At 40.5% G+C, this 26,222-nt stretch overlaps 1 long non-coding RNA gene across 1 annotated transcript in view; it reads left to right on the top strand.

Moving 5' to 3' along the window:
• The window catches only part of LOC102134526 (uncharacterized), a 44,951-nt gene that overhangs the window by 7,936 nt on the left and 10,793 nt on the right, over positions 1-26,222 (top strand). The window contains exons 2-3 of the long non-coding RNA XR_001486425.4: positions 21,104-21,209; positions 23,317-23,432. This is a non-coding gene — a long non-coding RNA (uncharacterized lncRNA). The remainder of the gene's footprint in view (positions 1-21,103; positions 21,210-23,316; positions 23,433-26,222) is intronic.

A 26,222-nucleotide genomic window follows, 5' to 3' on the forward strand; every position in this document is an offset into this window, starting at 1 on the left:
GCTGCCTATTTAGCGCCCTTAATAAATACATAGATAATTTAAACCATGTGGCAGCAAATTGAAAACATGGGCTTTTTGAACTATGTATTTTCTTTCTCATGTTGGAACACTTCCCTCGAGAAAAATCTCAGGTCTCATGATTATGGAAAAGAAAGATCTGTATATCTTTCTGATTAAGTGTCTCAGGATACACACATACACGTTGATCAAGTTTTTTCTTCTTTCTTGGCTGAAGTGAAGCATATGCTTCTGAGAAAAGTGTTCCATCGACACTTCTTTGGCGGCTGCCTGGTCTATTTGTCAACAAAACAAAATGTGAAAGGATTTTATTTCTATAAAAGTAATTACATTTCAAAGCAGCTTGTCATTATATACCATGAGGCATTACATTGAACCAAGATACAATTTTCTGCCTGATTGTTAGAAGTAACAATCTGTATTCACAAGTCAGTAAAATACTCAAATGTGTATCTTCTCTGTTGCTTGATTGGGAAAAATAATACTCCCAGCTTGAGTACCTTGAGGTTGGGACCACATGATTTGACATGCCAGTTTTAGGACCTCTGTATTAATCTGATTCAAAATACAGCTCCCACCAAAAACAAATCACTATTTACTTTCATATTAGGCATCTTGATTTTGACGCCCAAAAATGTTCAAAAGGTGACAAAGATTTTCCTTTCTTTTAAATAAATGAGTGTCTCAACTTTTAGCTACAGTACAACTTGCTTTTTGCCTCTTTTATGTGTGCCCCAAAAAAGTTCATAAGCGTTTCAGTGTTCATGGGCCCGTGAGACTCATCTGGTCTCCTCATCTTCTCTGTGGTTAGAGTGCTTTCTGAGACATTTCTCACCACAGATTCTCAGAGATAAAGTCTACAGCTTCTTTTTGGTTCCCTGCTTTTAACCTCTCCATTATTGAGCAAAGAGTCTTAAACAAAATTCCATAATAGGACACATCTTTTTCATTTCCTCCCCAAACCTTTTTTTCCCAACTTTTACTTTAGATACGGTGGATACATGTGCAGGTTTCTTAGACTGGTATATTGCACTCAGGTAGTCAGCAGAGTGCCCAGTAGGTAGTTTTTCTACCCATATTACCCTCAATTCCTCCTCCCTCTAGTAGTCCACAGTGTCTGTTGTTCCCATGTTTATGTCTGTGGGTGCTCAATGTTGAGCTCTCTCCTATAAGTGAGAACTGCGGTATTTGGTTTTTTGTTCCTGCATTAATTCACTTAGGATTATGACCTCCAGCTGCATCCATGTTGCTGCAAACAACGTGATTTCATTCTTTTTTTTATGGATGTATAGTATTCCATGGTATATGTGTACCACAATTTCTTTAGTCAATCTAATGAATTAGTGCCACCACTAATGGGCAACTAGGTTGATTCCATGTCTTTGCTATTATGAATAGCATGGTGATGAACATCCGAGTGCATATGTCTTTTTGGTGGAATGATCTATTTTAATAGATCTTGAACTTCCAATTTCAAACTACACTGACTTTCTCTTGCTACAGATACAAACAGAGCATCCTATGGGTAGGCCGTTCTTGGCTTATGCAAAAGGACATCCAAGACATTTTTTAAAAAGGTGATTCAGTCACCCCAGAATGGGGGAAGTAGTCACATGGGTAGATTTTGTCTGGTTAAAACTTTGTTTTGCCTTGGAAGATAGACATTGAAAAACAAGTCGTGATGGCCAGATTTCTCCAGGATGAGAAGCCTAATTGTCTGAGAGAACATTGGCCTTTTGAGCCCATTAAGGAGAAACATGCCATGGAGCAAGCGCCCCCCTTTGAATTTGTTTTCAGAGTGTCCACTGACTGACTTCTCTATGGCAGACTGTCTGACGTCCGGAATCAATGGTATCGTTTGAAGGAGCCGGTTTTTTAGACAGAGGCATGTGAACTTCTTAGGGAGTCTTTATACTGTATTAGTTTGTAAATCTAAATATTGCATGCAGCTCTTGGTTCAACAATGCTCCTCTTTTTCTAATAATTTGATGAAACTAATTGAATACAGGACACAGCTCACTGGTGGGCAAGTGAAGATGTTTTACTTAGCTTCTAAGGCAACATATAGCTAAAGAAAGCAAAACTGCCTGGCCTAGGTTTTAATGAGGTGATTAACTTAGCGTATATCTCTACAAAGGATTATTTCACTGTCAAGAGGGTGAAAGATTGGCCTTTACTAATTATTTAGAGGTTATATTTGGAATAAATAATTAGTATTCATTTTATAGATCATCTGAATAGCTAAAAAATAAAAAGATGCAAGAGAGTTAAATATAGCTACTACACATTTCCATGTTTTTACTTTTTTACCAGGATTACAGAAATCTTAGACTTAGTAGGAGCAAAATAACTATTTGTGATGGCTTGACTCTTAATGTTGGATTTAGTGTTACTCATTTAATCACAAATGCAGATGATTTTTCTGTTCACTTTGTTATATTGAACTCCTCGAATTTGTAAAACATACATACTGCAATGTTGTAACAAGTGGTATATTTTGGTAGTTTTGTCATGCTCAAATCCTAACTGAGGATAGTACAACAAGGCCAGTTAATGGTATAACTAGATTCGCTCTCTAGAGCTATGCTATCCAATATGGTGGTCACTAGCCACAAGTGACTACTTTGATGTAAGTTAACTTTAATTTAAATTAAAGTTGAAAATTCAGTTCCTCAGTTGCACTAGTGCTTCAAAGCTACCGTATTAGACATTTTCACCATTGTAGAAAGTTCTAGTAGAAGGTGCTGCTCTGAAGAATCCTAAATTCACTGAGTGATTACTCTAGCTTGATCTCTGCGTTTTGTCACCTAGGAAATAAGTAGGTGAGATCACCAAGTCTCTAGGATCCTCCCACTTCTGAGATTCTCATCGCAAGCATTTTCCTAATACCTGGGGGCCACATCTGTACAACTCTCAGGAAGCCCCTGTGGTGAGAAAAGGCACTGGTGACCTGGTGAAAACTTCTTGGAACTTAGAGGACTTGCATGTAGTCCCAGCCCTTCAATGCAAGCTATATAACTCTGGAAAAGTCACTCAATTACTTTGAGTTTTTTTGCCCATTTATCTAATGAACGGACTCTGCTGAACAATTTCCAAGGCCTGATTTACTCTAAGATTCTAGAATGTCATTTTAAAAATACTCCTCCCTGATGATGCTGGGTCAAGCAGATTTTGGTACTGCGTCGTCTGTGATGTTTTCTTTGAAAACATTCTGAATTCTCACAACACCCGTTCAAGGAAGGGGAAACTTATTACCATTTTCCTTTTGCTGCAGTGGAGCCTTCCCTGCACCCAACAGTTGGAAGACGTGTGAAAAATTGCCAGTCAAGCAGCTGTTTTCAATATAAAGATTCTTGGCATGTGTGCAGGGTATCAGAGGGATCAAAGTTTTCACTTTTTTCCCCAAAAGTTTGGGTGTCTTGTAGACTTACCATGTGAAAAATACTTAGTTTAGTATTTGTGTCTGATCGTTAGCTAAAAAACTATTATCTTGACTCTTCAATATTATGAGCAATATAGAAAAAAAATTAGTCATTTGATTTGAAAGTTTTGGCATAAATGTTTCCATCAGGATGGCCTTTGTTCAGTTGATGTTAAGTGATTAATTATAGAATACTTTAATTTGAGGAGTTTATCTAGAACATTAGAAGACTAGCGCTAAAATGAAGGAGAGAGATCTATATATTCATTTGAATACTTTTTAATGGCAGCCTTCTGTATGGAAGGCACTGTTCTAATGGTGAGCACTCAGAAATAAACTAAAGAAACAGAAAATTCTGTTCCAAAGGTGCTTCTATTCTAAAGAGTCTCCTGTAGAGTTTTCAAAGCATGTTCCAAAATTAGAATTTTTCAAGACATTAGAAGAGACTACACGAGCAAACACAGACTATGCTCATATAAAGTTAGGAAATTGAGTGTTAAACAAAATTAAAGTTTTGTTTGTTTATTTATTTATTGTGGCAGGATTTCCAGAGTTTTAAAAATGCTAAGTGCACTATGAATTTCTAAGACTAAAATATCATGGGCAGTGGAAAATAAACCATTTTTATTCCCATAAATAAACACTTTTTTATTTCCCTAGAATATTTCATTAACATGACTAAAGCTCTGTTGAAAGAAAATAGCTTGGTAGAAAGCCTTTATTGCTAGATAATGGGCTAAGTCATTAGGACTCAAACCTATTACATTCCTTAGATAGAGTCCATCTGATACTTTTAATTCACTACTAGTCTCCCCAGCGTGGGGTGTAGACTGGATTCTGTTCCAGGCATATTAAATGCTTGGACAGCCCATCAAATGCACAGCTGGTGCTCAGTCATCCTCAGCAACCAAAGGATGCCTGAGAAGGGTCACCAGGGATGATGGGGATTTTGCTTTGTTAAATCAGAGCTGTAGCCAACACCATGCCAACAGTGTGGGGTACCCAAAGCTCTTGGATTTTAGACTCAGAAGGCCTGGGTTAAAACCTGAACTCTACTCCTTATTTGCTGAGCATCCTCAGATGAATTGTTGACTTCTCTGAGCCTATTGCGCTGTCTATAAGAAAGAGGAGATTATAGCGGCTCCATGGGTTCATTATGAAGCTCATATGGGATATTGTGTGTGAGGGTGCTTTGCAGTTTTGACTCTGACTACAGAGCAGGCCACACTGGCATGGGCCACGTGGATGTACCCCTCATCTAAAGGGGTATTTTGGCAATGGAGGAAGCTGGGATCCACATTGTCTTTTTACATCTAACTGATAGAACATGGCTCTTCTGCTGCTTTTAAAGGATTCTTACTCCAGCCAAAACACTCAGCATTGAGGATTCAGTAATAGGTACAAGTAATGTTCAGATTTATGTAATTTGGGTACAAAAAGTATGCTTATATTCCCAGTACACTTTCAAATATGACATTGCTTATCTGTCATTCTTCTTTTTTCTTTTTTTTGGTTTGTTTGTTTTTTTGTTTAGAGACAGGGTCTCACTCTGTTGCCCAGGCTTGAGTGCAGTAGTGTCATCATAGCTCGAACTCCTGGGTTCAAGTGATCTTCCTGCCTCAGCCTCCCAAGTAGCTGGGACTGCAGGTAGGCACCACCACACTAGGCTAATTGCTTTATTTTTCATTGTTTTATAGAGACAGGCCTTGCTATTGCTCAGGCTGGTCTTGAACTCTAGGACTCAAGCAGTCTTCCTGCCTTGGCCTCCCAAAGTGTCATTCTTTTTTAAAAAGGGAGCTTGATTATTTCTGTATGAATTATGCTATCACCTGATTTTCCTCAAGTAGACCAGTGCAATGCAGAAAAGATCACATAAATATTCTTATCATTCAATTATTAGAAAAACCAGAATTTCCTTGGATTATTCTGTGGAATTTACCATCTCCCAACCACTATTGTAATTATTTGGTCAGCTGGTGGCCTGTCTCAACAGAGAGGTCAGGAAAACAAACAGCAAAACAAAACTCTTGAGTAGAATTCTCTTATCAGTCTGAAGTGGTTAAAGCTGCCATGCAGGGCCCTCTGTATAAAGAAATAGTTCTCCCCCTTCAACGACTCTGAAAAGTAAAAGAACAAAAGTGTGCTGTCTCCAAAAAAGGCATTAGTGACAGTTAGAAGGCCGAAGGGGAGAGATCTGCTGACTTGACAAACCATGATTACTTTTTACAGCTCATGAAACTGTCTTTTTAAGAGCCGTGCTCTATGACCTTAAGTTTATTGCACTCACGATTCTAGAAATGTCATCTTTTGGAAAGATGAGAAGCCTCAATGAGAAAAGACAAGATTAACAGCATGGCTTTTGCCCAGTGCTAAGCATCTTAGCATTTGTTGCCAAACAGGGAAGAAAATGGAGAGCAAGTGTGCTGGGGGACTGTGCCATCTGTCCGCACAGACAACCCCTAACCCCACTTCATTCCTTAATAGCAAGGTCTGTTCGTCCCCTCTGCTTTATAAACTGATATGTAATGGCCTAGATTAAATCACAGCTTCCTTCCCTCATAGATGGTGACCTGGAATACATCACATTTCTTTCTGTGAGTCCCCATTCCTTCTATATAAAAAGGGAGTAGTAACAGCCTTCTCTCTGAGAGTTGGGATAATTGGCAGCTAAAAAGATCTTGATAAAATATAAGTCACATAATGTCACTCCTTTATTCAGGATCCTGGAATGGCTGCCTGTGTCACTCTGAGTAAAAGCTAAAATCCAGACAGTGGTCCACCAGCAAGACCAGGCAGGATATGGTGCCCCATCCTCTCTGACCTTTTCTCTGACCTCTTTATCTCCAGCCGTGTTGGCCGCCTTGTTGCTCAGGCAGGCCCCTGCTCGCGGTTCTGCCCCAGGGCCTTGACACATACTATTCCTTCTGCCTCGAGCTCTTCTCCCCTAAGTGTTTGCATGGCTTAGATCCTTAGCTCTGAGGACCTCTACCCAAATATCACCTTCTCCGGGATCCTATCAACCCTATTCACAATTGCAAACTCTTTTCCCAGCCCCTTTCCCACTTTTCTGCTTTATTTTTCTCCAGAGCACTTGTCACCAGATAACATGTGTATTTTACTCATTTATTACGTTGATTATCTGCCTTTCTCTTCTTGAATGAAAGCCAGTGAGGGTAAGGGTTTCTTTCTGTTCACTGCTATATCTCAAGCACCTGGAATACTGTCTGGCATATAGCACTCAGTAAGTATGTGTTAGATGAATGGATATTAAATAATAACAAAATTAAAGCATGTAGCATTGTGCCTTTGGTTAAAAAAATGGTGGGAAGAGGTAATAGAAGAGGCACTTGAATATGTAGCATGTTCTACATTTTATTCCCATGACTTGTTGCAAGTGTTAAAGAATCAGCCCAGATTATTTGCTAGTCACAAAAGGAACACATGTGAAAGGTGTTTTTTTGTTTTGTTTTGTTTTGTTTGAAAGAAAATGCTTCTTTACGGAAGAACACCGTCTGATAAATACAAAAGGAATGATAGAATTAAGAATCACCATTTTATAATCCCTAGTGAAGTCACTGATTCTGGTATGGGTTTACAATAGATGCTAAAACCATAAGATGAAAGATGGATGGAAAAGTGGAAGCTGAGTGAGGCTAAAATATCAATCCACTGATTTCTCACTAGCCACATAGGTTAAAAACAAGTATCCTGTTGCTTTCCTTTGCAGCATCGGAAGCCCCAGGAGATAAAAGGGAGGCAAGGAGGAGGAGCTCCTGGAAACCCACTTCCACCCATCCTAGAGCCACAAACAGAGACCCTGAACTTTTTTCAGGACAGGGCTCCTGACACATGACACTGGTATCTGTTTAGAGCAACTTGCAATCTTTAAACTTAGCAATGGAGCTTAGGAATGAAATTATATTAGCTAATGAAAGCAGTGAAATACTGAGCTATATTGTCCCATTTATTCTATTTTTGCTTCTACTTTTCCTTTCATTACTAGACAATTTAATTCAAATTCTATTTAAGTTTAAAAAGAAAGCAACCAGTTACCAATTTCAGTGGTCTCATCTAGCCCCCTTGTGCCTTGTCATGCTTATCCTACAGTGGACCAATAGTCCAGAAGCCACTGCTGAGGAGGGAGCTTTGCGAGCCTGATTTGTCCACCCTCCCTCTCTATAAACTGTCAGTGAGAGCCTGGAATAGGTATTAATATTGCTGGTAATTGCACAACCATCGAGTGCTTAGATTTTTTTGCAAAGAGAAAGACAACAAAATTCAGTTGTAAAGTAACTCCTGAGGAAACCAGGAATTCAGTGCCCACCCATAAAGAATGGAGTCATCCTGCCCTAGGCATCCTGACGATTAAATACTCTATGAGGAGGTCCCACTAAGCTTAGTTCCTTTTTCTTTTCCCCATGTTCTGTTTATTCCTTTTGAAAGGAAAAGCAAAACTAGCTTTCCATACCCAGTGGAGAGTTTATCACGGGGAATAAGATGTCAACAAGTCTTGAGAGTAGCTGGACCCTAGACGGCATGGGGACTGGCTTGTAAGTGATAGCATTTTAAAAACCCATGTGGCATTTCACAGGAAAGCAATACAACATCCCAGCGCACAGTGCAGCGAGGCTGGCCAAGCCCCAGAACAGAGCGGCCTCACTAACCACATTCCTTCTTCCTCAGGCCAGCCTTGGGAATTTCTCCTCCTGGGTTTGGCAGGCTGGCTTTCCACTAGAAAATTTGCATAAAATTTAAAATAAAGAAGAATACAATTACTTTATAGATTTAAGTTTGCTGGTGTTAGAAAACATGGACAGTGAGAGACCAGAATGCACTACCCCAAAATATGAAGGATTGCTGAGCTGATGGCATTTAAGAAAGAGCAATTACAAGAAAACTCTCCTCCCTCAGGAAAATACTTTTACAGAGACAAAAAGGCATCCTTTTCCCTCTCTTCCCCACTCTTCTCCCACGGAAAGCAAAGGCCAACCACTGAAGACAAGCTTTACTAACTAACCCTTCCTCCAAGTTGACACCACCCCATACAAACTCAGAATCCTTTCCCTCTGTTTCATCATTTCTCTAAAGATTTACTGTTCTTTGTTGAAGATGCTATATAAGCTGTACTTCAAAGCCATCTCTTTGGGATGAACTCATTCCCTCTGTGTCTCCTATGTATATATAAAATATACATGTTAATAAACTTGTTTTTCTCTTATTAATCTGTGTTTTGTAACAAGCTGGCTGGGTAGCCAGCTGAGAAATTAAGAGGATTATTATTTTTCACCTACAAGACCAAAGGTGTACTTGGTGTTTCTGATTATGTCATAGCCAGAGGGCAATTCTGTGGAGGCCCCCATACCATAGATCCCCTAGTCTCTGGCTTATTTTCTTTCCCTCTTTGAGAGTAGAACTCCCAACTTTTATCTCCATGGACTCCATACTTAAAAACTTGATTTTTAAGCTTGCACTGTGTCTTAATGTCTTAAGTGATAGCCCAGATGGCCTTCTGGTTTTCATCTAACTTTATAAAATAGGCCTACCTCATATTCTCCTTGGATGAATGCACTGGGAAGTCTAGTTGATGAGGTCCTGGAGGGCTAGTCTGAGCATAGTCAGAGGTGGGGTGGAATGATCTGCCAGACATCGTTTCCTATGAGTTCTCATGATCAGAATCAAGGCCTAGAATCAGGAGGGAGCCCAAGAGAATCAGCTCAGAATGGGGAGCCACATGGTCAGAGTATGAGGCAAATGATCAGAACAGAAGGTCAGGCTGAGACCTGGGGATGCTCCCTAGATCACAGTGTGTCATTGCAGAGTCTTTTAATGTGGCACCCAGTGCCTTGAGCCTGAATGGGTGGACTGATGAAAAGAGCTAAGAAAGCAAATATCTCCAGGCACCAAATACCAATTTTGAAGACCTGCCCCAGACCAGGAAAATACACAAATGGACAGTTGTCAACCCGTACATGCCTGTAGGGCTGTGACCCATTAATGAAAAGAGTCAAACTCTGTAAGATATTTGAAAAGATTTATTCTGAGCCATATATGAGTGACCAAGGCCCATGACACAGCCCTTAGAAGGTCCTAAGAACATGTGCCCAAGGTGGTTGGGGTGCAGGTTGGTTTTATACATTTTAGGGAGTCATAAGACATCAATCAAATACATTGAAGATATATACTGGTTTGGTCCAGAAAGGTGGGACAACTTGAAGGAGGTTGTGGGGGCTTCCAGGTTATAGGTAGATTTTAAAATCTTCTGATTGGCAGTTGGTTGAAGGCATTATCAATAGAAAGGAATGTCTGGGCTACCATAAGAGGTTGTGGAGATGAAGGTTTTATTATGCAGATGAAGCCTCCAGATAGCAAGCTTCAGAGAGAATAGATTGTAATGTTTCTTATCGGACTTAAGGTCTGTGTTGATGTTAATGCTGGAGGATATAGTGAGGCAAGTCTGACCTCTACTTCCCCTCATGGCCTGAACCAGTCTTTCAGGTTAAATTTTAGAGTGCCCTGGCTTAGGAGGAGGTCCATTCAGATGATTAGGGGGCCTTAGAATTTTATTTTTGGTTTATACCCACAACTTCTGCAGCAATTGACGCAGAACAATAAGGACTTGATCAATGACGGTCAGCTTCACTATTTTTTTGCCTCCACTTTCAACTCTAAACCACTCAGAGAAGGTCAAATATGGTCCCCAAACCAATCACATAAGATGCACCACTTCTATTTAGCCTGACTCTGAATGGCCTATGCCAGTGACCTCCAATCAGAGCATGCCTGAGGCTTCTCTTTTCACCATGGAGGATGCCCACTCTTCCACCTGTCTGTGAGTCTGCTAAATATTAATACAAGTGATGCAGCTGACTCTCTTACTATAGACTTACGTGTTCTCATTTGGATAGTCTTCATTTCCACAAGATCTATATAATAGACATATGAAGATTCATTATTTAAACAAATATCCCAAGAACCCACACATCTAAATAGTGCCATCCTTTTCAAGTAGTCTCTGAAGAATTAAAATATACTCCAATGATACCATTGTTGGGGCTTTTTCACTCCCGTAGTTTGGCAAGCAGGAGGGAGTGGCACTCAGCAGTTTCTTCTCTCCTGTTATTTGTTGAGCAGGAGGGAGGGTTACAGCTCTTTTATTCCTGCTGCCTGCAGCTTGGCAAACAGAAGCATTACAGCTCTTTCACTCCCACAGGTTGGTGAGTTCCAGGTTCTTGTCCTGCATCCAAAAGGAATAAGGTACGCAGACAACAGAGAGTGAGCAAGGCAGAGTAGAATTTTATTGAGTGACAGAAAGAAAGCTCTCAGATGTGAGAGGAGACCCGGAAGTGGGTAGCCATCTGTGAGACTGAGTCCAGGGTTTTTATGGGCTTACAATGGGGGAGTGCATGCTGATTGGCTCATGGGTGGTCTTGGAAAGCACCATTCGATGGGTTAAAAGGCATCATTCAGAAGGAACCAATAGAGAGAGAGGGAGTAAGATAGGGACGGAAGTTCTCACTCTGGTCAAGGACTCTATCTGGAAGTGGCAGCTTGGTTTTCAGGTTTTAAACTGTTCTTGGCTTGAAGGTCAGGTTTCACCAGGGACTCATCCCTGTCTGCCTAGGAATTTGTCTGTCTCCTGTTGCTATCACCATCATTTCTCAAAATATTTTTGGCACTTTTCTTTTTAGCATTGAATTTGGAGCCGATATAGAATTGTGTAGTGAGTTTACTCTTCATCTGATGCTTTCACATTTTCAATCATTCTCCCCTCTCTCTCTCTCTCTAACATACAGTAACATACAGTATCCCTGCACCCCTGTACTTTTCATTTCTGGCCTAGAATATACCTTCTGCAAGTGGCATTATTAATCTTATTCACCACCCTTGTCTCCAAAATAACTTCTATTTCCCCGATTAACCCACTCCCCTGCAAGAGTTTGTACTTTACCAAAATGCTATTCCAAAGAGTGACTCAAGGTTTTTCCCTCTATTTGAGAGGAGACTTGTCACAGACTCTACCTGTCTTTGCATTTTGCAATACGGGAGAATACAGGCAAATATTTAATCAATTTTGCTTTGTCTCAAATACTCCCTAAGTTCATTCTCCACCATGTCCTTCCTCAGATGGGGGACACTTTCAGTGTGCATGCCAGAGTGGGGAGAGCAGACCCTCTATCACTGGCAAAGCAGATGGTGTGTTCTCATTTCTTTGACACACATGTGGGACAGGCTTTTTTGTGCTTGTTCTGTTCTTGCCCTGCAAATGGTGCAGCAGCATCTGTGGCAGAGACTAGTTTGGGGGAATTATAAACTGCATGAACCCATGTGAGTTGCAAGCAATCACTTTTCTCAGTGTGAATTCCTACCATTAAATGGTACTTGTCCCTATACATCACTGCTTTTGTTAGTAAGGTTCAAACATCAGAAGTCTGCCAAGTGATTCTCTCAGTTCAGGTGAGTTTATAATGATTCTTTCTGGCTCTTGTAAAGAAACTGAACAAAGCAGCTCTGAGTCAACTCTGGGGTTGCACAGACAAATGTCCAGGGCATGCTGGAGTGTTTACTATGTACGAGGCTGTAGAGCTGAGAGCCCGCTGAAGCACAATTGCTGGAAATGGTCTATAAACAATTCATAATAAGGATATTCAAAAGGGGCACTTTGCTTTGAAGTGATAAAATCATTGAATTGTTCACAATGTCCACATTGATCCTTTGTAATTCTTCAGTCATTCCCCTAGTATGGTATGCTGTGAGGTTGGAGATGCCTGGCAGGATGTTTGAGCAGTTCCATTTTAATTCTTTACTCTATATTAGCTCTTGGGGGTGGGTGGGTGGAGAGGAAGTCTTCCGAATCCTTCTCCTCTCATTCTTGTACCTCAAGAAATTTCCTGCCTTGTCATTCCTTCGAAAACATCAATTAGTGCTCAGAGATGTGTATTGACACACCCTTCCCGTCTGCACAAACGACCTTGGGGCTAACAGGAAAAAAGAAGCCGACCCAGAGTCTGGTGACTGCCAGTCTGCACATTATCTCCTCGCTGAGACACCACAAGGTAAGGACATTTCACCACAGATGTCACCTGAGCGGGAGATGGCAGCCATTTTCAAGGGCCCAGGCAGCACTGTGGAAGAGGTCACCCCCAGTCTGCTGTCCCTAACCTGTGACTGAATACCTGTCATCTATTCTGTAGCACTCTATGCTGATCTCCCTCATGAGGCATCACTCTAATTCCTTGTTTACACATCAGTCTCCCAAGAGGCTGTAAACTCCTTAGGGCAGGGGTTGTATTTTAGCATCGCTTTATGACCAGCTGAATCAAATCAGCAACAGTGAAAAGCGACCAAAATCAAAATTTGATGCCAAGCATTTTAGGGAATCAGGAAATAAAATATGTAAGTATATACATATATATGTGTGTATCTATCATGTATATACATATATATGTGTATATCTATCATGTATATACATATATGTGTGTATGTATACACATGTACATACATACATTAGATGTGTTGGAATGGCATGGTTTTAGTCCTCTGGGAATTATTTGTAGAAGAAATAAATCTGTGTAAAATAAATCAAAGTCAAAATTTGCCATAAAACTAATGATCACTTTCCAACTGGCTTCTTGTGAGACTCAAAAAACTTCACAGATATGAAAATCACTTTGGAAACATAATGCTTTTTAGCCATAGATAATATGTTATTGATAATAATAATAGATATAACTATATCTATATAATCAATATTGTGACATGTCACTCATAAGTACTTCAGCATGCATTTTCTAAGAATAAGAACATTCTACTACGTAAATAACACTTTCATTATGATAGCCAAGAAAAAATAGCATATAACATATCTAATATACAGGCCTTATTTGAATTCCCCAATTTTCCCAAAATTGACTTTCATATATTTTTTCTCTGATCCAGGATCCCGTCAAGATTCACACGTTATATTTGGTTGCTATTATCTCTGTGATCTCTTTAACTATAGTATAGTTCTCAGTTCTCGTGTCTTTGCACTTTTTAAAAGTTTTTTGTAGAGACAGAGGTCTCACTTTGCTACCCAGGCTGATCTCAAACTCTTGCTTCAAGTAATCCTCCCGCCTTGTCCTCCCAAAGTTGGGATCCTTTGTACTTTTTTTTTTAATGATGTTTTTATGAATTCAAGGAAATTGTCTTCCTGAATATCCCATTGTCTGGCTTTATATGATAGTTTTCTCATGATTGGATTCAGGTTAGCCTATTTGGTAAGATATTGCACATAATTTACATTTTTAAAAAATTATTTTAATCATAAATATACTATAGTACTGTGGCAGAAAACTTGAAAAGTAGAAAAGAAAGAGAAGCCACCAATAATCCCACTGACCTGACTCACACAATATCATTCCAATGCATTTCCAGCCTTTTCCTTATTATTCTTTTTAGCATAGTTTTAATTCTGCCAATCCAACTTTGTATTCTGGTGGTTTTTTACATAATATCACATCCTAAGCAGTTTCACTATAAGTAATGGCATCAGTACTAACAATATTAACTGCCATTTATTGAGTGCTTAATGAGTCAGAAGCAGTATCAGGCAAACTATATTTATTATTTATTTATTTTAAAGTTCATGACAGCCTTATGAAATAAGTTCTATTATTATCCCTGTTTTAGGACTGAGAAAACTGAGACTCTGATACCACAGCTGGTAATGAGTAAAGAAGATATTTGAAACTGGGTGAATGTGATTATATTCCACTCTCTGTTTCCTACAATTTCTATTGAATGTGCTTCGACCTGTTCATTTCATGTAAACACACTAGTAGCCCTTATCAGCTTAGGCCTGCCCTGCTGTTTTAGAATATTTCACAAACCCTAACATTTTCTTTGGACTGCCCCTTCAACTTATGAGCAAAGCCCTGCACTGGCTTCAGAGACTAGTGCTATTTTTTGCCTAAGAACTTAAATCTAAACCAAATTTAGTTTACCCAGTCTATTTTTGTTTCTCAAGGAGGCAATGCAATAAAGTCATCAAAAAGACTGGGTAAAGGTGAGTGAATAAAATCAATCAAATGAGACTACTGCTGAGGCCAAGGTCTCACGCATTCCAGGCCACCATGGGTGGTGGTGGCAGGTTTCTGTCCCTGGGCCCCAGAGGCCCCTCTTCGAGGAGGTATTGCCCTTGACAGAAGCATGGCTGTGGGTTGGGGATCTGTCTTCTCTTTGGCTCTCATAGGAGACCCTGAAATTTAAGCTGTGCAAAATGATCCTGATGTAAAGGGCCTCTAACCCAAGCACACCCCAGTGATTAGAAATGTGTCAGATGTGAAAGCCTGGAGAAGCACAAATTCTAATACTTCTCAATGCCTTTTAATGTGGGTTATATGCCTACATTTGTCTTATAGCCCATGGTGCCATCCAGGGAGGAGGCAGCAGCAGTAACAGAAACCTTTGCTAGTACAGCCTTTGGGAGGGCTGTGAGCACAGCAGAAAGTAGCCTAATGCATTTCAACTGCAGCCAAGTTAGTGGTTTAGACTTCATAAACCTGTCTTAAATGTTATGACTCTTATCTTTATGCCATGGCATTCCTACTCCAAAGGATAGCTGCTTAAAATTTTAAATATATAAAAAATTAAAAACCCCAATTCAGCAAACAGTTCAACAACTTTGATGAGAAGAAAAGTTGATTAATCACTTTTTTGTTGCTTGCCTTTCTTTTGGCCTTTTCCTGACCTTTTCCAAAACCATTACACATCTGGGATGCTCAATCATTTACTAAAAGGGTTAAGGCAATATAACCTCCGTGTGATTAAGAATAAAAATGAAGTGGAATGGAGTTCGTCACAGTTTTACAGTTTTACTTGACTCAGGGGTTGGAGGTGGTGATCAGGACCTAGAAAATTTCTATTATAATAATTTTCTTTAGTATTTGGTATTGAGAATGATGGAAAAAAATCAAGAGATGTGATTAACCCATGAAACTAGCTATATTTGGTTAAAGACTGCCCTAGCCCTATAAGTTATTTTGTGATGCTGTCTGTAATGAATTTAAAGAGCCTGTTGTTACCCACATGTGTCAGTTATCTATTGCTACCATGATGCTTCATAAAAAATAAACACAAACGTTCAGTGGAATACAATAATAGATGTTTATAACGCCTACATTTGGAGTGCTTAGCCAGGCAGTATGCTGATCTTGGCTGTGGACATTCACATATCTGGGGGTAAATTGGCTGTCAGCTGATCAAGGCTTCCCTTGACTGGGATGATTGGGGCAACTTGGCTCAGTTCCAGTTGTCTTTCATTCTCTAGCAGACGTATTCTTGAGGCGATGACAGAGGCACAAGAAAGCAAGCCTCAATGTACAAGACCATTTCAAGTCTTTGATTGTGTCATACCTCCTAAATTCCATGGGACAAAGCTAATTTTGAGCCCGATTTCAAGTGGTGGAGCAGGTTACCTTATCCACGGTAGGAGGACATTACAAAGTTACCTGCAAAGACCTTGTTAAAGGGATGGTAAAAATCTGGGTCCATATACCAGGTGATACTATGTCATGTAGGGTTAAAGTCAGTATGAATTGTTTTACCAACAGCTAACATCCAGTGCAGATCCAGTCATGAGGACAAGCTGTGTAAGAACAACAGGCGCCTTGGTGGTTGGCTTCATAAGCCAAGGTAGAAGAAATAAATTAGTATCAAAAAGTAGCCAGGGCTGGGTAGTGCCTTACTTCTGTAATCCCAGCACTTTGGGAGGCCAAGGCAGGTGGGTTGCTTGAGCCCAGGAGTTCAAGACCAGCCTGGGCAACATGGAGAAACTCTTGTCTGTCACTACAAAAAAAAAAAAAAAAAATTAGCCAGGCTTGATGGCATGTGCCTGTAGTCCCAGTTACTTGGGAGATTGAGGTGGGTGGTCTGCTTGAACCTAGGAGGTCAAGGCTGCAGTGAGCAGTAGTTGTGCTGCTGCACTCCAGCCTGGGCAACAGAGCAAGACCCTGTCTGAAAAAAAAAAAAAAAAAAAAAAAGGTGGCCAGAAATGTCAATCCTTTCTAAATTGATCCGTAGATTTGATGCAGCCTCAATCCAAATCCTAGCAAGATCTGTTGTAGAAATCAACAAGCAGATTCTGAAATTTTTATGGAAAAGCAAAGTAAACAGATTAGTGAAAAGAATTTGGAGAAAAAGCAAAGTTAATCTGAAGAATTAACTGTAAAGCTACAGTATCAAAAGCATGCATGTTGGTGAAAGAATCAACACAAGTCAATGGAATTAAACTGAATCCAAAATAAATCCACAAATAAAAGGGTAATTGATTTTCAACTAAGGAACTAAGGAAATTCAATGGAGGATAGTTTTTTTCAACAGATGTCAGTGAAACAGATACCACTATGCAAAAATGTGATTTTCAACCCATCCCTTGCCTCAAATACAACTCAAAATGGAACATAGGCCTACATGTAAAACCTAACAATAAGAAATTTCTAGAGGAAATCATAGGGAAGAGATTTTTGGAACCATGGATAAGCGCTACTTTCTTAGCTAGGCCACACACACAAAAATAAGTAGGACTTCATTGAAATAAAAAGTGCTGTTCTTTGAAATATACTGTTAAGAAAAAAAAATAGACAAGACACAGACTGGGACAAAATATTTATAAAATACATATATTATGAAAGACTTGTTTTCAGAATATATAAAGAACTCGGACAAATAATAATAAAAATAAACTAACAACCTAATAAAAAAATGGGTAAAAGAATTGGACACTTCAGCAAAGAAGGTATGTGGAAGGCAAATGAACAAATGAAAAGATACTCAACAGTATTCATCATTAAGGATATGCAAATTTAAAACAGTGAAATACCGCCATACCTCTTTTTAACAATTGAAATTTTAAAACGACAAGGTCAAGAGCGGATAAAGATGCAGAGTAATTGGAACGCTCAGGTATTGCTGGTGGTAATGCTAAGTGCCACTTAAGAAGTCAGTCTGACAATTTCTTGTAAAGTTGAATGTCACTTACATGACTGAGCATTTGGATGTTTACCCAAGAGAAATGAAAACATAAAGCATTTGAGTATCTACCCAAGAGATATAAAAAATCTTCATGTTTAGCGGTGTTATTCATAACCTCCAAAAAATTACAAACAACCCAAATAACCGCCCAGTAAATAAATGAACAGACTCTGGTACATTGATACAATGGAATATGACAGCAATTAAAGAGAATAACTTGTGATATATGTAACAACATGGATGAACTCAAATGCAAAATGCTAAGTGAAAAAACGCCAGACTTAAAAGACCATCTGCTCTGTTCTTTCATATGAATGACATGCCACAAAAGGCAAACTATAGGGACAGTGATTGCCAGGGGCTGAGAATGGAGAGAGAGGACTGATCACAAAGGTGCAGAGAGAATGCTCTAGGTCTTGATTGTGGTGGTGCTGACACAACTGTATGTCTTTTTCAAGATCCATCAAATTGCACACTTAAAAAGGGTAAATTTTACCGTATATAAATTATACCTTGAAAAACCTGACTTTAAGAAAAGGGAAGCCAGGGAAGCAAAAGGCAGAGCCTTAGTGATGTACGTCATACATCACTAACTAGGTGTGTAGCTGAAGCCTCCGTTCCAGCCGCTAAGCATGTGCTGAGCCACGTGCCACCTTTTCTTAGTCTTTCCAGTCAACAGCTATTGTTAGAAAAGACATCTTGAACCAAAAGCTTAGACATTTTAGTACTCTTTTCCCCAGATTCCTTTTCCAGAAATGTGTCCTACAGAATGAATCTTAAATTACTTAAGTGCTGATGATGCCTGTTGTGCAGCTCTCTACAGCAATAGATGTAAGAAGTGCTCACTTTCTGAGCTTTGAGGTCGTGTGTCTAACCTCTTCCGTTTCCCTTTAGAAAGAATATGTGCTTGAGGCAGGTCGATCTGCCACACCTGAGCATTCCACACTCTCTGTCTGTAGTCAAATCTCTGGGGTGATAAAATTGATTACTGAGGAGATGATAACAAGATGCTTAACTCCAGATTCCACAGACTGCCTTGTTCTCCATCATAGACTATATCTCAGGCCGTACCCCCAGAAGGCCATGGCAGCTTAGAGGGCTGCCTTGTAGAAACTTTGGTCAAATCAAGTCACAAGTCAAGAGAAGAAAGTGGCTAAGTTTTAGAAATTGCTGAAACAAATCCTTCTATGACTAGAAGCCACCCTGAATGGTTGCTCACTCACCATACAGCCCGGAAGAAACCAGGGTCTCTCCTAAGTTCCTATGGAAAGAGGTCAGGGTGTCTAGTCTAACTCTCATACTCACTTAAACCACCAAAGAATTTACCCTCAGTTCAGATTTGGCTTTATGGCAGCTGATTGGTGGTAGTACTAAGGGCAGGGGAGGTAATTGCCTCACTTCCCAAACTTTCAGTCCTATTGGAAGGTGACACAGCTGTAGTTTTACCCATCTTGAAGATGAGAAGGTGATTGGTCCCATCCCCTCTTACATAGATGAGGAAATGAACCCTTGAGGTCTAACTTTAAAGCCAGTTAGTAGCAAGTGGTGCCACTGATTAAGCCTCCTGATATTCAGTTATGTGTCTGATCAGCTAGCTTCAGACTAAACTGAGTCTTTTGCTTAATAATTTGCCTAAGAAAAACAGATACAACATACACACACACACACACGACAGAGAAAAATAACAACTACCATGCGTCATGTACACATCTAATATTACGGAATCCAAATCAATTCTTCTTTTTTTTAATTTATTTTTATTTTTTTGTTTTGTTTTGTTTTGTTTGAGATGGAGTTTCGCTCTTGTTGCCCAGGCTGGAGTGCAATGGCGCAATCTCGGCTCACTGCAGCCACAGCCTCCCGGGATCAGTGATTCTCCTGTGTCAGCCTCCTGAGTATCTGGGATTATAGGCGCCCACCACTACGCCTGGCTAATTTTTGGTATTTTTAGTAGAGATGGGGTTTCACCAGGTTGGCCAGGCTGGTCTTGAACTCCTGACCTCAGGTAATTTGCCCATCTCAGCTGCCCACAGTGTTGGAATTACAGGCGTGAGCCACCACGCCCAGCCCAATCCTTCTTCTATTGGGGTTGTTATTAGAAGTAAATAGGAGAAAAGAAGGAAGTCTTAAGAGCCCAGGCTCTGGAGTGGGCTATTGGGATGCAAAGTAATTTAAAGTATTCTGTGCCTCAGTTTCCTTATTTGTACAAAATGGATGATGGTAATACCTCTACCATAAAGTTGTTATAAATATTTAACTGGTTGCTATATATAAAATGCTTAGAATGGAGCCTGACACATCAGTGGAAATTCACTATTACTCTCTCCAGTGGCCTGAAGCTTTACAATTGCAGCTGTTCACATGCCATAGTTCTCCTTCCTGGTGCAGCTACCTTCTTTGTGGCTCTTCTCTTTAGATCAAAGCAGCACCAGATAGTGCAGTAAAAGATCATGTTCATGTTAGAGAAAACTGGTTCTTTACCTCAAATAGCTTCCCATATGTTCTGTGCAAGGTTGGTGCTATAATTTTTTAAGGTACCTGCAAATTGTGTTCAGAATAACCTTATTTAACTTTTCTCATATAAATGTGGTGGTTGTTCTGGAATAAGATTTAACTCCCTATCTGTTTGGGTCCTTGGACTGGGTTCACAACTTCTCAACAGCTGTCTTCAAACACGCAAGAGTCTACCCTGCCTAGGCTGACTCTCTCAAACATGGCCCTAGGGTGTTTGGAGCTATGCCACCTCAAGCAGGGTATTTTCTTTCTTTCTTTCCTTCTTTCTTTTCTTTCTTTCTTTCTTTCTTTCTTTCTTTCTTTCTTTCTTTCTTTCTTTCTTTCTTTCTTTCTTTCTTTCTTTCTTTCTTTCTTCCTTCCTTCCTTCCTTCCTTCCTTCCTTTCTTTCTTCCTTCCTTCCTTCCTTCCTTCCTTCCTTCCTTCCTTCCTTCCTTCCTTCCTTCCTTCCTTCCTTTCTTTTCCTTCCTTTCCTTCCTTTCCTTCCTTTTCTTTCTTTCTTTTTTTCAACATAGGGTCTCACTCTGTTACCCACACTGGAGTGCAATGGCATGATCATGGCTCACTGCAGCCTCGATGTCCTGGGCTCAAGCAATCCTCCCACCTGAGCCTCGTGAATAGCTGAGACTACAGACATGCATCACCATGCCCAGTTATTTATTTATTTTTTAAAAATTTTTGTAGAGATAAGGTCTCGCTATGTTGCCTAGGCTAGTCTCAAACTCCTGGGCTTAAGTGATCCTCCCACCTCGACCTCCCAAAGTGCTGGGATTACAGGCCTGAGCCACCTCACCTGGTTGTATTTTCCTTTAATCAATGACATTCAGCTTCCTGCTGTCCCCTCCAAGAGTGTGAAGGGCTGTCGTCAGGTTGTTGCTGGAAATATTAAAGCAATCAGAAGGCTGGATCATTCCTGTAGCAGTATTGGCTGAGTGTCTACTGGGCTGGAGCCATTGGAGAAGCCAGTTCTGACCATTACCCGGGGCTTACATCTGAGTCCATGGACTTCACTCAAGTTGTTGGCGTAGTTTGGATAGTAAGCACTTGAGTTTATGACTTCTAGATAATTTTTCACTATAGCAGCCAGAGCTCAGGGTAAGCAAAAGGGAAAACTATGATATATTTATGGTTTCTCTCTGGCAGTGCCTTAGGACTGGAAGGTGGTACATTCTGGAAGGTGCTGGAAGTTGGGCCAGTAGGAACTGAAGGGATGTGAATAAAGCACTGATAGCATCTGCCACAGTCCCGGGTGAGTTCATTCTCATACTTACATCCCTCTTAATTTCAATCTGTCTTGTCACTGATTCTTAGTGGGGGTGACTGTCAATACTTTTAAAAAGGAAAATAGGTTGGGCACGGTGACTCATGCCTGTAATCCCAGCACTTTGGGAAGCCAAGGCTGGCGGATTGCCTGAGGTCAGGAGTTCAAGATCAGCCTGGCTAACATGCTGAAACCCCATCTCTATTAAAAATACAAAAATTAGTTGGGCATGGTGGTGCACGCCTGTAGTCCCAGCTACTTCGGAGACTAAGGCAGGAGAATCACTTGAACCCAGGAGGCAGAAGTTGCAGTGAGCCGAGATCGTGCCAGAGCAAGACTCCATTTCAAAAAAAAAAGGAAAATAATTACTGCAGAAAGGTTAGTGGGCCAGGGTACAGTCCCTACACAGAAGCTGGTTCCTAGGTCATAATTAATATTTATGACCCCAGACCTTAAAGTCTGAAGGGTCTGAGACCTCTGAGTTACTTCATCTCTATTAGTCCATAGTTTCTGTAGCTGCACATTTGGTTACTACCAGGAAAGAAAACACCTAGAGACATGCCAACAAATCCCCTTAAGAATCAGCCTCTGTAATATATCAGCGACTCTATCTCTTCCTGATAATCAGGTAACTTCTTTTTTTGCCTGTTGCTCTACAGGCATGAGGAACCCGAAATAACTAGATGGCAGCCATCACTTTAGGGCTAATGTAGTACTTCCTGTGTCTGCTGGCAGAAGAGCTCCCCATTTCCCAGTGAGAAACCATAATCTCTGGTCCAGCAGACCCTAACACTGGGGAGGGGGTGGGGGGACAAATTCCCCAAGTAGATCATGGTGTCAGGAGCCACTCCTCCTCTTACCCCTCGTTTCCTAAACCCATGAGTTCTTGCTGCTGGGGGCATTGTACCCTCAACAACATTGATCTAGACAATATGCCGCATTTTGAATGACACCACCCAAACCCTGCAAGTGACATCCTCAGGCTGGAACTCCAGTTGTACCTTTAAAACACCATTCAAATTTTCTACCAGACTACCTCTAGGGTGATATAGTATAGAGTAGGACCAGTGAATACCATCGCTGTGTGTCAATTATAATGCTTCCTTCCCTGAGAAGCAAGTCTGTTGGTCCAGGAAATGTTAGGTGGGATCCTGAAAAGCTAATCAGACCCTCTATGAGTGCTCAAATATCTTTCAAATGCTAGTGGTATTACAGAAGACAATCCACCAGTATCCCATCCAGATCCATCGCGAATACTACAGTACACAGGATAATTACCTGCCACTTATATCCCATCCAAATCTATCCTCAATGCCACATTAAGCTGGGGCTTGCCACCACACCACTTACCACCAGCAATGGGATTTGCTTATTGCTACTTGTCAAGCAAGTGATGTAGCTCCAGACTGTATCCCAAGGATCTGCTTCCTAGGATTACTTCTGGTACCAATTGTCTTAGCTTGTGTTCTACCAGAAGCAGATGCTGAGCTCAGTTTTTGAGTGTAAGTGGTTTATTGCGTAATTGACCCCAGGAAATGTCAGTAACAGCATGGAGAAAGGAGACAGCAAGGCTGTCTATAAAGGGCACATAATCAAATGAGCTTTGGCAACCATGAGCGACTGGAGCAAAATGCACTAAGGGGAACTCTGGAAGACCAAGTGGTGCCCATTCCTGAGTTATCTCTTCTGAGGGGCGAGGAAGCTGGGGCATTCGTTTATCAGCTCCCATCTGTCACTGGTAGAGGCAACTCCCGGGGGAAGAGAGGAGGGCTATTAACTCCCCCACATTTCCAGCCTGCCACAGTGTATAGGGACTGAAAAAACTGGGTGTAGGAGAAAACTTTCAGGCAAGACTCACAAGTGCTGGCACTCAGAAGTTGATCCTGTATGCCCAGATGTGGCAAAGGCTGAGGCACTGTGGGAGTGGTCTGCTACAATGTGCAGGAATTATATATGGATACCAATTAATAGTTAACACTTATTGAGTGATTACTATGAACCAAGGGTGGCTCTATGCGCTATATGTGTATCTCATGTATTTCTCACACCATGAGAATAGTAATAGGGCTTAACTATCACTATCCTCATTTTCCAGATGGAGAATCTGAGGCTCAGAGGTGTTAAGCAATTTCTCCAAGGTCATTCAGCTTGGATTCAAAATCAGGAACTCTTCACCTTTCCAGAATATGGAGGACTATGATACAACTGATAGTAAGTCACCAACAGACACTGGCTGAGTGAGATTTTCTTTAATACCGAAGGCATTAAACATCACAGAGGCAACTAAACAGAGCAGAAAACCTCATAGCATGCTCTTGGTTGTAGGTACTGATTTGAGCGCTCGTGAGGATTTACAGCAAATAATAACAACGATCTGGAATTAGGCCTTTAGCAGGCATGAGAAGCTACTCTGTTCCATGTGCACAGGCGTTTTATAACCTCCACATCCCACCCTTATGCTATCTAAAATGATTCTAAGGTCTATAGCTATATATTTACCCCAGCACATTTCTGAGGACTGATTGCGAGACTGGATGAATCAGTTGTCAGTTTTCTAGGTGTCGTGTCATTCAGCAGGTCTAGGCTTCAGGCATGCATGCGATTTGTCTTGCAGAGGGGAAGAGTGAGGAAGTGAGGGTAAATCTCCTGAAGCAAAGAAGCCTTAGAGAGAGAGGACTCAATAAGAACTAGAAAGGCAAATGTCTCAGAGGCCAGCTAAGTATCAGAAAATGAGGAAAGCAGGCTCAGTGCAAGGTAACAGGGAGTGTGGCAAAAAGGCCAGTACATACCCTGTCTAAAAGTGGCAGTTGCTACTCAGCTCAGCCAAGTACAGTAGTATCCCTTTATCTAGAGAGAGATGTTCTGAGACACTCCCCTCCCAGTGGATGCCTGAAACCATGGATAATACAGAACTCTATATATACTATGGCTTTTTTTCCATCTAATAACTGAAACAGCTACTAAGTGACCAATGGGCAGGTAGCACCTATGCTGAGCAAAGGGGTGATTCACATCCCAGGCAACACAGAGTGGGACTCAGAGATTTCATTACGCTACCCAGAACAGCGTGCAATTAAAACGTATACGTGGTTTATTTCTGGCATTTTCCACTTAATATTTTCAGACTATGGTTGACCCATAGGTGGCTCAAACTGCAGAAAGTGAAACTGTGGGTAAGGGGGTACTAGTTTTACTATTTGGGAAAGTGGCCCATTGCTTTCACAGAATCAACAATTAGTTGAAAATACAAATTTCTATGGGTAGTTTTCTAATTTTCAAATGTCAGTAGCTAATTTACAATTATCTAAAATACTATGTGGGCTAATTTGTGAGCTTTGCCTTAATGTTTGTAAGACTAATTGCCACTGGAAATGGAATTCTGCCTGGCTGGAACCCTTAGTGATAGAAATAGAACCCGTAAGTGGCGGTTACAGAGAAATAGGCCTTGGTCCAAAATAAGAGCACATTTTCCATTTAATATTATTCAAAGGCAGAGTGGTCTGCTGTGGGGCATGAGTTGCTCATTTCTATAGATGTTCAAGTATCAATTGGTTGACATCTTTGCCAGAGCTGTGTAAAGGAAGACCAGCCATCAGATAGACGGGATGTTAGGCTTCACATCTCCCTTTCAAACCTGAGCTCCTTTGAATCAAAAGCACTACTTTTTCATGAAGGTTTCAGTTCAAAGCTGGACTGGGCATTCAGAATGAGCCTTTTGGTTTTACGTTCTGTGTCGTATGTAGAACACATGTGTGTCTCTTCTGGTCTGTTAATATAGGATGGGACTGAGATGCCTTTTCCAAGGGAAAATGTTTCAAAGGCTGATTATTACTATTTTAGACTTCCTATCTCTTGGGTTTGTCTTGCTCTGAGTTGGCCTGTGTTTCTTCAAATCCACTCAGCAAGGTTCAGCTTGGCTTGGCTGTGTCTCTGCTGGTATTATTTTCTATGGAAATGAATGCACACAGACTCTGATAATTTATACACATTCAGATGTAACCATAAGGAGAAACCAACACTTTACTATATATTTTTAAATTGCCATAAATCTGGGATGTGGAAATGAACAATTTTTCTTCTTCTGAACACATGTATTTGCCAATATTGGTATTTTCTGTACCCTCAAAAACATTGACTGTATCAGTATAACACTGAAAATGCGGACATTTAAGCAAAAACAATTTGGCCAATTAAACCAGATACATCAATTAATTCAATGACAAAAATAAGTCAAAGAACTCAGCTTTGGCACATGGAGGCATTCAAGACACCAGCATCTGTTTTATTTTTGACAGCAGCGTCTGGTCCTTATATATTCATCTAACACTTTCAGTAGATCTTGACTTCAGTATGAAACTTGCTCACATTTTCAGATCTACAAAGGACAGATTTTAACCATGATTCTGAAAATCTTTCCTTTCCATAAGAAAATGAAGAAGAAAAAAGCCTGCTTTATATTAAAATGCTTATTTTAGCCATGAAGATAAGCCCTAGCCATTCTCAGATGCTGAAATACTTTGGTTTGGAAGATCTTTACTGCATGGTTCTTGGCCTGGCGCCTCATCACGCTAGAGAATCCAATCTACGTGAATGTTCTGTTTTTCAAGCATTTGTTTGCAAAGTCTAATCTGGAAGGGGAATTAATATTATTAAGGACCTTTTATGTGCAAGGGCTGTGCCAGGCATTTAACATGTATTACCTTGTTTAACCCTCACAATGACCCAGCGGGGTAGGCATTACTACCCATATGAGAAAGCAGGCTCCGGAGCATCAGAATCAAATCAGAGCCTGGGACTCAGGGCAGCCAGCTCCAAGGTCACACAGGTTTTGTTCTTTTCGTTTGTTTGTTTTTTTCAGCATAAGAAAAATGATGGGGGAAAGGAGAAGAGAAACCCATTGTAAACTTAGGTAATCCAAAATTAAATTTCAGGGACCATTTATGAAATTATCGCTTTGAATCGTAATTCCAGTTACAAATTAAATTTAACTGTAGGGAGACC

The sequence above is a fragment of the Macaca fascicularis genome, chromosome 17 (assembly GCF_037993035.2).
Source record: "Macaca fascicularis isolate 582-1 chromosome 17, T2T-MFA8v1.1".
In the NCBI taxonomy this organism is placed as follows: domain Eukaryota; kingdom Metazoa; phylum Chordata; class Mammalia; order Primates; family Cercopithecidae; genus Macaca; species Macaca fascicularis.